The 12,507-nt window shown below is 30.5% G+C and overlaps 1 long non-coding RNA gene across 1 annotated transcript; it reads right to left on the minus strand.

Annotated features, from left to right (window-relative positions):
• Window positions 1-504: 504 nt before the first annotated feature.
• Window positions 505-12,492, minus strand: LOC127718844 (uncharacterized). The gene is made up of 3 exons (XR_007989972.1): window positions 12,394-12,492; window positions 3,533-3,650; window positions 505-841 (listed from the first exon to the last, which is right to left on the minus strand). It is a non-coding gene; the product is annotated as an uncharacterized LOC127718844 (long non-coding RNA).
• Between the last annotated feature and the right edge of the window lie 15 nt (window positions 12,493-12,507).

Here is a 12,507-nt window from a genome sequence, read left to right on the forward strand (position 1 = left end):
GGGAAAAATCCTGACAAAAATAAACTAAGTACAAAATGTATAACACAGATGTCTTCAAATATTTGGGGATTTATCCCGAAAATCTATGTATATGCTAGAACTCATGACTAATAATTTCTTTCACATTTCGTGAAAAATCCCGAAAATATAAATCTATTATCAGGCACACACTTGGTGCATAGTTTTTTTTTTACCCATTTCGGGAAAAATCCCGAAATAAAATCTACAAGCAAAAATTATGCTACAGATTTCTTAAACATATTGGGAAAAATCCTGAAAAACAAAATCTTTCAGATTTTACAACACAGAATTTTGATACATTTAGAAGGTTTTTATGTAAACATGAAATATAATGTTTGCTCTCTATTGCATCTCTTTTGCAACATGCTATATTTGACTAAGTGCATATTACAGGTTAAACATAGAAAATAAAATTCCATTAAAAAATCTTGTTTTAAAAATTATTTCTTAATTAAAAAGACTAAGATTGATGATTATGTATGGTATTTAATAATGCATATATATGCAATTACTACGCGGCAAGCGCTAGTTAACTAATAAACTCACATATAGAAATACAATCAGGACAATGTTTTATAAATAGTGGTTGCATTAAAAGGAGCTAAAAGGTACCAACAAGATTTGCAGGATGTATACATGCCTATACAAATAAGATGATATTGCATTATTACATTTATACCAAAAAGACACAATAATTTGAAAGATATCAGGAAGTATGCAGTCCTTTAAACTATGTTTGGCATTCTTTTCCTCTTGTTTATCTTCATATCTGTGTCTTTTAAGACTCAAGTCAATTTTTCCTCCAAGATTTCTATGTATCCTACAAAGAAAAGTCAATTCAAGTTCAATATTTTAAAGTCCTTCAGGCATATTATTCATGATTTTTTTTTCCGGCATATTTTGTTCTTTCTTATAATCATGATAATAGATGAATTTGTTATCACAGGTCCTTTCATAGCTTACTCATGTTACTGTATGTCATTTGTTTTGTTCAATAATTGAAGCCTTATCACACTGATGATATTTAAATTTAGTTCAGATTAGGGCAGTTGTCTCCTTAGCTATCATACTGCATCATTTTTTCTAATCTGGTGTTTTCATTTTTTGATATATATATATATATATATATATGTGTTACTTTACCGATTATTACCTACAAACAAATGGGGCAAACTGGAAAAGTTTTAAAAAATAAAACATTTTTTTTTTTACTTTTAGAGTTATCATTAGGATTAGCAATCATACTATAGATATCTTCTTCTTTTAAAGGGGGGCAAAGTTCTAATCCTATTAATTTAATTATGTTACTTTACCAATAATTGTCTAAAAACAAACAAGGCAAATTTAAATGGTTTTAAGAAAAATTTGTAAGGGTTCCAAAGAACACAGTGTAACGCCTGTGATTGCTGCTGTCACTGTAAAATTGACTTTCAAAGTGAGCACAATTTTACTTGAAAAGACTCAACATAATCTAGACTGTACTTAACTATACTTGACTTTGGTCTACAATTTAACCTAAAGAGTCTAAGAGTACTTGATAATCTTGGTAAAGTCAGAATATCGTCTTGTCAAATGCTCAACCAGTCCCGACCAGTCTCTACTTAGTCTTGACCCAGTCTCCACCTGTCTTGACCTTTAAATTTAGTCTTGACTGGTCTTAAATCAGTCCAACTATATCAATTATGTATTGAACAGGTTATTTTATAATATATGGTTTATTGCTTTCAAACTTAAGGATTTAATTTTAATAGGTATAAAAGCTACAATTTTTAGTTTGAACTAAATTTCAGGCAGTCAACTTTAAAAATTTCTATAACTATTTCAAATCAACTTGGATTTAAAAAAAATATCTAATTTAAAAGCTCACAATCATCATTTTTGCTTTTTAAAGTTTCTATTTTCCATAAAAAAAAACCAAACAAACCCATCACTGACAGGCAATAACTCAACTGATGATTTTGGCCATGTGACTTATATGTAGGTCTTATGGTGTTAATCATTTTTACTATTCAAAGTTTCCATCTCTTTACTATAGTTTTCAATAGGGCTAACAACAAAAAAGATGTGTTTTGATTGCCCTTCCAACCCTAATTTATCGGCTCCGACACCAAAAAAGTCAAAAATCGATGTTTAACAAAAAATTAAATGGGGAATGTGTCCATGGACCACAGATGATGCCCCCGCTTGCATATCATATAAAGTTATAAAGGGACATAACTGAAGAACAGTAAAAGTGACTTTATCAAAAACACTTGATCTGAGTTTAGTGGAAACAGGTATTGTGTATAAGTTCCATAAAATTTGGTTGATGCAAACTTAATTTAGAGAACGGAAACAAAAAAATCAGCAATTTTTCCATTTGCAAAGGGGCATAACTCTAGAAAATTAAGTGACAACTCCAAAATTCAAACTTGATCTGTATTTTGTGGTACATGTAATAAGTATTGTGTACAAGTTGCATAGCATTTGGTTGAGGCAAACTAAAGTTAGTGAATGGAAATGAAAAATTCAGCACTGTTTCAATTTGTGAAGGGGCATAATTCTAGAACAGTTAAAGTGACCCCCTAAAATTCAAACTTGATCTATATTTTGTGATTTATAAAAAGCATTGTGTATAAGTGTCATTGCATTTTGTTGAGGCAAACTAAAGTTAGAGAACGGAAACTATAAATATAAGCATCTTTTTCATTTGTAAAGGGCATACCTGCAGAACAATTAAAGTGATGCCCCCTTAATTCATACTTGATCTGTATTTTGTGGTAATACGCGTTGTGTATAAGTTTCATAGCATTTGGTTGAGGCAAACTAAAGTTAAAGAACGGAAACGAAAAATTCAGCAATTTTTTTGTTTGTAAAGGGGCATAACTCTAGAACGGTTAAACTAAATGACGCCACCAAAATTCAAACTTGATCTGTGTTTTGTGGTAATAATTAAGCATTGTGTATCAGTTTCATAACATTTGGGTGAGGCAAACTGAAGTTAGAGAACGGAAACCAACTTTGGGAAGTATGGAAAGACTTACGTACAGACAGACAAGGGTAAAACTACTGCGGGGGCATAACAAAGGTCTTCCTTATCATGTCCCTAATTTGCACTATTTGTGAACATGAATGCTAATAAACAACTGGCCAGCTAATGTGTGCTGGCAGTACGCTTGATTATACAAATGCAACATTCAAAAAAGAAGATGTGGTATAATTGCCAATGTGACAACTCTCCACAAGAGCCCAAATGACACAGAAATTAACAACTATGCCTGCTTTACTTATGATTGAAAATATGACGCTTTTACTACAATTATCACTTAAACTTGATCCATAAATGATCCATGAAAATAAAGGCATGGTCAGTTTAACCCGTCAGGCAAAAACAGCTTATAATCATTTCATACACAAATATAGTGGCCTTATTGCTTCATAAGTGTCTGAGAGACAGAGTATTTTATTTGTGAAACAGCACATTTTGTTAGACATAACATATTTTTGTACACATACAAATTTTCAAACTTACCTTTCAAATCTTCCCATATTTAGACTAAGAAAGACCTTGAACTTCACAGAGAATTAAATCAGAGACCTTTCTCTTCCTATTTGTCTAGGCTAACTGCATGTCCTATGGATATGTCAATCTGAAATAAGAACAGAATGACATAAGACTTCATGCTGAAAATGTTTATCATCCTTAGCTTTTTTTTTACACATGAACTGCTTGAAGGCACATTCATTAAAAATGGTGATTTGCACTAATGCAGGTGGATATTAGATTAATTTCTATGAAATTTTGTCTATGAAATCAGACCAGAGATATGATTTTCACCTAAATAGGTGGATATTGGATCAATTTCTATGAAATTATGTCTTTACTAAGAAAAAGAACAAAGTTGAAAATAGATATATATAATATACCATTCATTACAAATTATCATTCGAATTCTTAACATGCTTAAGCAGAAAACTTCAAAAAGTATTCAGGAAATACTGGCATCTTATTAAAACAGATTCTACAATAGGTGACAAATTCCATAAAAACCTATTAGTGAAACAGCTATAAAATAATTTATATGAACCTAATAGTTCCTTCTAATGTTTAACTGTGCAGAACTTATTAATGACATTAATGTAAACAACACATGTAAACTGGTATTCTTATGAAGACACTTCCTTACTATGAAAAACTTAATTCAACCATGGAAGTAAATGAAATATAATACTTCCATGATTCAAATAATTTAAAAACCAAAAAACCAAAAAAAAATTTTGGTAAAATATTCTTTCAAGGGCAATAACTGCTTTAAAGGATCAATTGTCAATTAAAATAAGGAAATAATGCAAGTCCTATTCCCAGATCGTGCTGAGGTTCTAAGTTTTGTATTTTATGTATGAATTCTGTCTTTCTCTGTTTTTCTCTTGATTATCCAAGTTTTTAATTTTGTACATTATTTGGCCTTTTAAACTTTTGTTATTCGGAAGTCACTTATGAGTCTTTTGCAGACGAACTCTTGTCTGACCTAAAAACAATTATTAGGGTATTTGTCATTTATGTGTTTATGGCTTGATTTATTAAGGTCTAGATAGGGGTTCTGTATATCTTTATCCTTTAATACATGTATATTGGATTGTTTTTCTTTAATCTTTTGTTAATTTTTTTTAATCTCTATTCTTTATATTTCAGCACACTATTATTCTCTAATATTTATTTTGGTTTCCTACTTTTCCCTGTTTATTTTTTTTTTTTACCTTTATTCTGCACATTTTGCCCGTTATTCTCTATTTTGTAAACCCCATCTAAAATCTCATCCACGTCAATTTTTTTTTCAAGTGGCATACTCATTATACTTGTATGCAAAATTCTTGAATTTTACATTGTAGGCAATTATCAACTCGTGAAATTCAGAAACTAATTCTTAATACATTTTTTTGCATTTAAATCAACAACAATAATGTGTCCATAACACACAGATGACCCACTGGTACTATCATTTTTATATGTTCAATGAACCATGAAATTGGGGTCAAAACTCTAATTTTTAAAATAAGAAAGATCATATCATAGGGAACATGTACTAAGTTTCAAGTTGATTGGACTTCAACTTCATCAAAAACTTAAACTTGAAGCCGGAAAGACGGATGGAGGAACAGACGCATACTCATGACTCATCAGAAAGCATAATGCCCAAAGGTGGGACATAAAACATCTATAGGCAAATATCCTTAGGTGACAGATTATTAAATTTATCACTAATGCATATATATATCAATATAAAAAGTTTTAATTGATATATTAGAATTTTTTTAAATTATAAAACATCCTTAGTTTCTGTATGTCTGTGGTATGCAGTGGCAGTACCAGAATTTTCAAAAGGGGCCCGCTCAAACTTGCTTCAGTGTTTCGATCCCTCAAAAAATTAATCAACCAAATTTTTTTCAAAAAGGGGTGCCCGGACCGGGTACTGCTATTTTGTATGTTGCGTGTTGCATGTAGATAAAGTTAATTTTTTTGTACATTAGGGAAGTCTTTTCTTTCTTTTTTGTTTTTTGATTGCTATTTCTATGACGTCATTCACAATTATATAACAATACCTTCATTACATGATAGATGAATGGTGGTTTGATTTTTTTTCTGTCATGAGAACAAATTTATGTATTTTATATATGTTTTTACCAGTGTCTGTAAATTTAACTTTTTTTTATGTTAAAGTAACAGAATCTGAAAAATGAAGGCTAAAAATTTTTAATATTCATTTGTTAAATTTACATGAGGTTTAATGTTATAACTGAATGTACATGAGTGATATTTATTCTGTACTATATTATGCTTGGTAATAAATGGACCAAACATGAAACTATATGATGACATACATATGTATATATATATAGTGTATCCTTCAATTCATTTGAAATTTTTAATTAACCTATCAACAAAAGTCATCAAAACTTGGATTCTAGAGACTGATCTATAGTAGTATTAATTAGATGATATGGGATAATTTGATAGAATTTTATGACCTGTTAACATGGTTAAGTATCTTCAATAACAGAGATTTTCTCTCAACATAGAGATTTTTATATTTGGCTTAAATAAATAAAAAAATTATCAAGCTAAAGGTGAAATGATCTCTTATAATTGAATTGATTCAAATTTCATATATACATATTTGTTATCTACAAATTCCATCATATATATACAAATAAATATAGTTAAAGAGAGACACATTCATTAGCATAGGCGTATCGAATGGAAGTAGCTAATCAGATGCGGATCCATTTTTTCCGAAAGGAGGACAGGCCTGCTTCATTTTTCTAATCTGTAAGTGTGGGGGTCTTTATCTTGGAAATCTGTATGAAATCAGGATTTTGGGGTCAAATTTGGTTCTGCCCTCTCCAACTTACAGTTAAAAAATGTAGCGGGCATGTCCCAGTCCCCCTCCCTTTTCGGAAAGTCATCACTATACATACTTAACTTTTTCACATTTTAACATTTAAAACAATATTGTTAATATTGACCAGGGCTTGGATACTTTCTAATATGAATCAATTTAAAAGTAGAATGTAGTTCCAGATCACACAACTTGAGGAACAGGATATAAAAACAACGAAATCATATAATATAGGGCTAGTAATGAGAGATGATTAGAGTTGATTCACAACCATGACAGCTGCACAATACATTAAATTTAACAGTCAATGGGTCAGTCTGCTAAAGTACATAAAAACAATTAATTAGTAATATCAACACTCCTGAAAATAGCAAATTATTGTCAGCAATTAAAAACTGATAAGAGATCAAATATAGTTTACACACTTAAGCTCAATGACAATATTTTAAACTTTAATTAAAGAACCTTAGTGAGCGACCTCACATACCCCACGTCCCCACATTGTCACTGGAGAAATAAAATAACTGTAAGAAAAAAAATTGTATAAAAAAAAAAAATTGAATTGTAATTTCCTGTCGATATGCACATCTACGTAGTATGTCCTTATTATCTGAAAAGGTTTCATGAAATTCTGTTGTGTGGTTTGAGAGGAGTTGCGATGACAAAAGGTTGCAGTAGTATAAGAGGGCAAATAAGTTCAAAGGGGCGTAACTCCTGGAAAATAATTGAATCGTAATTTCCTGTCGATATGCACATCTACGTAGTATGTCCTTTTTATCTGGAAAGGTTTCATAAAATTCTGTTGTGTGGTTTGAGAGGAGTTGCGATGACAAACTGTTGCAGTAGTACATTAAAGTCAATAAGTTCAAAGGGGTGTAACTCCTAGAAAAAAAAATTGAATCGTAATTTCCTGTCGATATGCACAACTACATAGTATGTCCTTATTATCTAAAAAGGTTTCGTGAAATTCTGTTGTATGGTTTGAGAGGAGTTGCGTTGACAAGAAATAGGACTGACGTACTGACGGACGGACAGACGGACGGACAGACAGATGGACAGACGGACAGACAGACGGGTCAAAAACATTATACCCTCCGCAACTCGTTGCGTGGGGTATAATAATATGAAAGACAGATATTGATAGAAGGCAGCAGACTCCATGATGTTAGTCAAAGACATTTTAAAGGGTGAATTTAAACGATGACTGATGAGAAATTTTACCAAAAATATTTGTATATATCCAAATTAAAATTCTTCCAATTTTACAAACAGTTTTTGTATATCCTAATTAAAAATTCTTCCAAGTTTACAAAAATTGTAAAAGAAATAATCGAAGATCAAGGTAACACGCAACACGCAACATGCAACATGCAACACACAACATGCATACTAGTCAATTTCGCCCAGGCCCACTAGCCCCATCCCCTTAATCCTCCTCAAAATAAAACTTTAAGCAGACCATACACAAAACAGAAAATATAAACTTATTATTGGCATAATAAGTATGAAATTATTACTTACAATATTTTTTTTCAAAATTCTTTCCCTGTAAGGCTGTATGTCATTATGAACATATAATACTGTGTATTCTAATCCTTCTTATGATTTCACTTTTATTTACACTAATAGACCTACTACCATTATACTTATAATTATGTCCATTGAATCAATGTGGTGAGTATATATATATATGTATAATATTTACTTGTGTTTTTATGTTTTTTAAGCATAATACACACAACATGTACAAGTAAATGTGACCTGTTTTTATCCAAAGACCTAGGAAGACATAAAATGAATTTCTCTTTTATCTCATTGGTTACTATATGGATTCATATTGATGTCATGACCTCATTACTTGGACATCATAAAATGTGTAGAGGAATATAAAATGTTGAAATTCATCAAGAATACACTACTCTTATTACTATCTTTATTACTATTGTTTTTGTGGTGATTTTGTGAAGAACCATGCAGTGGAGGAAAACAGTTCAAAGAAGAAAATGGCAAGTTAATTCACTTTGAAGTTTAGATACAGTAATATAAATTATATAAAAAGATAATTACAATGATTCTCTATCAAATATTTCTTTAAAAGTTCAACAACAGTGTGTTTGAAATTTACACATCATTCCCTAATTAATGCATAATGACTCTATACAAATGTAATTCTGTCTTGAAATAACTGGTTCAGGATAGTTTGAAGGGAATATTTTGTCACATATATATATATACATGTGTATACCTTCACTAGATGATTTGAATTATCTTGTGTATGTTTTTTTAATAGTTCTTTACTAAATTTTTTTTTGTATCTTATATTGCTGATCAATGAAGTCTGTTTAGTTTCTCTCTATCTTCATGATCTTATTTAGCTCTTGCTCCAAACACAAAAGAGTATTTTTTCTGATCATTTTTGCATTTTAAAGTTTCTCTCTATCTATTATAGTTTTCAAGATAATAGGCAAAATTGAAAAAAAAAAGTGGGAAAATTTGATTCTATTTCATGTATTTGGCCCAGTAGTTTCAGATTACAAAAATTTACGAAAAATCCTTAAAATAGACTATAACTCCTTAAGGGGTCAATTGACCATTTTGGTCATCTTGACCTAATTGTAGATCTTACTTTGCTGAACCTTATTGCTGTTTATAATGTATCTCTATCCATAATAATATTCAAGATAATAACCAAAAACTGCAAAATTTTCTTAAATTATTAATTCAGGAGCAGCAACCCAACAATTGGTTGTCTGATTTTTCCGTGAAAACTATTTTCCCCAATGATGTTTGTGGCCAAGTTTTGGTTAACTTTGGCCCAGTAGTTTCAGAGGAGAAGATTTTTGTAAAAGTTAACTGACGACAACGGACGATGACGACGGACCTCAAGTGACATGAAAAGCTCAGTTGGCCCTTTGGTCCAGGTGAGCTAATAAAAAAACTAACAAAAGTTTGTAACATTAGAGTTTTCACATCAAAATGTGCTTCAATGGTGACTTTCGATTTAATTGATTTTTACGATGGTGAATATACAGCTTTGATTATATCCAAGGTTAGACTAACTTGGCTAGAATAGTGGCATCATTTCAGTTAGTTTACATTTTAAAGTCCAGCAGTTCTTGTTATGTTATTATCATGATTATGTACCAAATGTATTTTAACTTTGAATAAATGCCTTTTTATTTACTTGCATTTAAAGCCTGGACATATTTTTTCAGGATTTAAGAATACATTTTTTATAATGACTGTTAACATCATTTCTAGATGACTTAGTCTACCTGGGCATTACCTTATTGACAAGGATTTAAGCTTAATGCCTAATTTCACTTATTGCCACTTACATATGAATAATATAAATACTTACATATATATATCATAAAGGTTTCTACTTCATACTAATAATTGGCATTGGCCTTTTAAACTTTTTTTATTTCAGCACTTTTAGGCATTAACAAAAACATATTTAAAATGTTGAAAATAAAAAATGAAAATGAAAGAGGATGCTGATTTTGTATAAACTGTTGACTACATGTATAAAGCATTGTAAAGACTATAGACTTGTTTTGTTTGCTAGTTAAGTATTTCAAAAGTTTGTCCTCCACTCAGTGTACCCTTGAGCCACTATACTGTGCTAAATCGCTAAAAATATCTTGTACCCAATTAACCTACTAGAATTTAATAGAACCATTAGATAAAATTTCATTTTCTGAAGAGGGTGTATAGAAATAAATGTATGAATTCTGATAATAATATATATGATCTTAGTATTGTGCCATATATCAAAATAGTTTCTCTATTACTTTCAATTCCCAGTAGACATGGTAGATGTCTTAATGTTACATTTTTTTGTATGTCCTATGGATTGAGGGATATCAATTTTAAATAAATTCAAGAGTACAATGGACTAAGCAAGTTGATTGTTTGACCACATAAATAACAAAGGCAGAAAATAGTAGATTTAACTTTTTGACCATAGTAAATAATTGATAAAGAAATCTAAAGAATAAAAGAAAAAGAGGAATCTAAGGCACTTACTCATGTTATTTTAGTAAATCAGCTGATTATGTTCTTACCAGCTGCACAAATGGTCAATCAATTAAAAGCAATAAATTTCTTCAGTTTAAGTGACCACAAATAATTGCTCCCAATCAAGCATTAAATTTCTCTGACCCTAAAATGTTGTGGAACAGTATCATTATAAATCACAGCTTTATTCTGTTAAGCTCCTGTATATTTAGCATGTCAGTTAATACATGAGATTTAATTATGCTCACTGAAATTAAAGTTATTGGAATAAACATAATGTAGGAAGAAAATATTTTAGTATATTTAGGAAATTTTCTACAAAAACCGTCACAGATACTGGACAAAAACTATAAAAAAAAATCCCATGAAAAAACAATAAGAAAATATAATAAAAACGCTTCGAAAACTAGTGCAAAGAATGAATAAGGTAGCTTTGTTACTCTAATAATACCAGTTGTTTCCGATTATTAGGGTTGATGATATGATGATATATTTCACTTTATTCATCTAATTGTAATTATAATAATTTGTATGTATATATTCAATAAAAATTTTGATAAATGTTTGTCTAAAATTAACCCCTATGGTACAAATACATATAGGGGCCAGTTAGTCCTAGACTGTATGTGTATACTCAAATGGTCTGACCGTACACATATGGTCCGACTGCACGAGTATATGTGTACGGTCCAAATACTCATATGGTCTGGAACATATATACAATATGAAGATTTGGATAAAGAGGTTTTATTACATTATATTCTTTGATGTATAGCCTGTACATGTAAGAATATTTAATCACATTAACAAAATCCCTCTGCCCTGATTACATGTTTCCCCTAGGTCTGTTAACCCAGAGTTCATTCACCCACAGAGTCTGTTCGCCCTAGGTCCGTTCTCCCTAGTACTTTTATTAAAACATATTGTTTAATGGGTATTAAATTTTAATAAACTTATTCATATGGTATAAATTCTGGAAATTTATGAAAAAACATGGAAATATTTAAAAGTTGTTGGCTTAAAATTTGTTTTAGAGCATTAATTGTTAAAAATGATAATTCTCACTGATTGTTGTAATGGATTTATAATAAAAACAACATTTTTTTTTGATAAACTAGCTATATAGTCAGCTTGGAATGAGTAACAAAAAATGATGTACCAATTTTAAAACTTGAAAAAGATATAAATTCATATTGTTATCAAATTGACTGATTAGAATTAATAAAATTGTTAACAAATATCAATAAGATAAGTCATGTAAGTACAATGTATTATAGTATTCTACTATGCAAATAAAAAATAATTTATATTTGTTTGCAGCAAATACATTTTACAAATATTGGGCGAATTTTTCAATAAACTTAAACATACTCTGTTCGAACAATAAATATTATTGATTATGCAACTAGACTATAATATAAAAAAATCAGGATGAAATTCGAAAAAAAACAGGACAGGAGTTTTGAGTAATCAAAAGGTGGGATGAGACACTTTGCCGAAAAAAAGGCAGGATGACTATTTACATGTATGTAAAAAAAAGTCAGGATAAACTAATGAACTAGTACACATTATTGTTTTGGGGCTAGCTGAAGCACTTAGCCTCCTGGTGCGGGATTTTCTCGCTATTTTGAAGACCCATTGGTGGCCTTCTGCTGGTTTCTGCTCTTTGGTAGGGTTGCTGTCTTTTTGACACATTCTCCATTTCCATTCTCAATTTCAAAACAAAAAAGGCAGGACCGAATAGAGTGAAAAATACATAACAACTAATAGAATGAAGGACAAAATTTTTCATCCTAGCCCCCCATGAAAACCAAATGGTAGGTCCCTTAGTTATCTATACCTTTCACCTCCCCCCCCCCCCCCCCCCCCCCCCCCCCAAAAAAAAAAGAAAAGAAACAAAGATTCAAAACAAAAAATCCAGTCCCCCTTTAAACGTAAATTGCTCTCACACTTGTTTTAACTAAATGTTTACCATATATATAAATTGAAATCATTTCAACAACAGGCTACTGTCGTACTGACAAGTTTTCATTCAGCATCTCTGCATCTTCAAGTTCAAGGTCACAACAAGTTTGTCTTACATGAA

This window comes from Mytilus californianus, unplaced genomic scaffold (assembly GCF_021869535.1).
Source record: "Mytilus californianus isolate M0D057914Y unplaced genomic scaffold, xbMytCali1.0.p SCAF_10, whole genome shotgun sequence".
NCBI classification, from domain to species: Eukaryota; Metazoa; Mollusca; class Bivalvia; order Mytilida; family Mytilidae; genus Mytilus; species Mytilus californianus.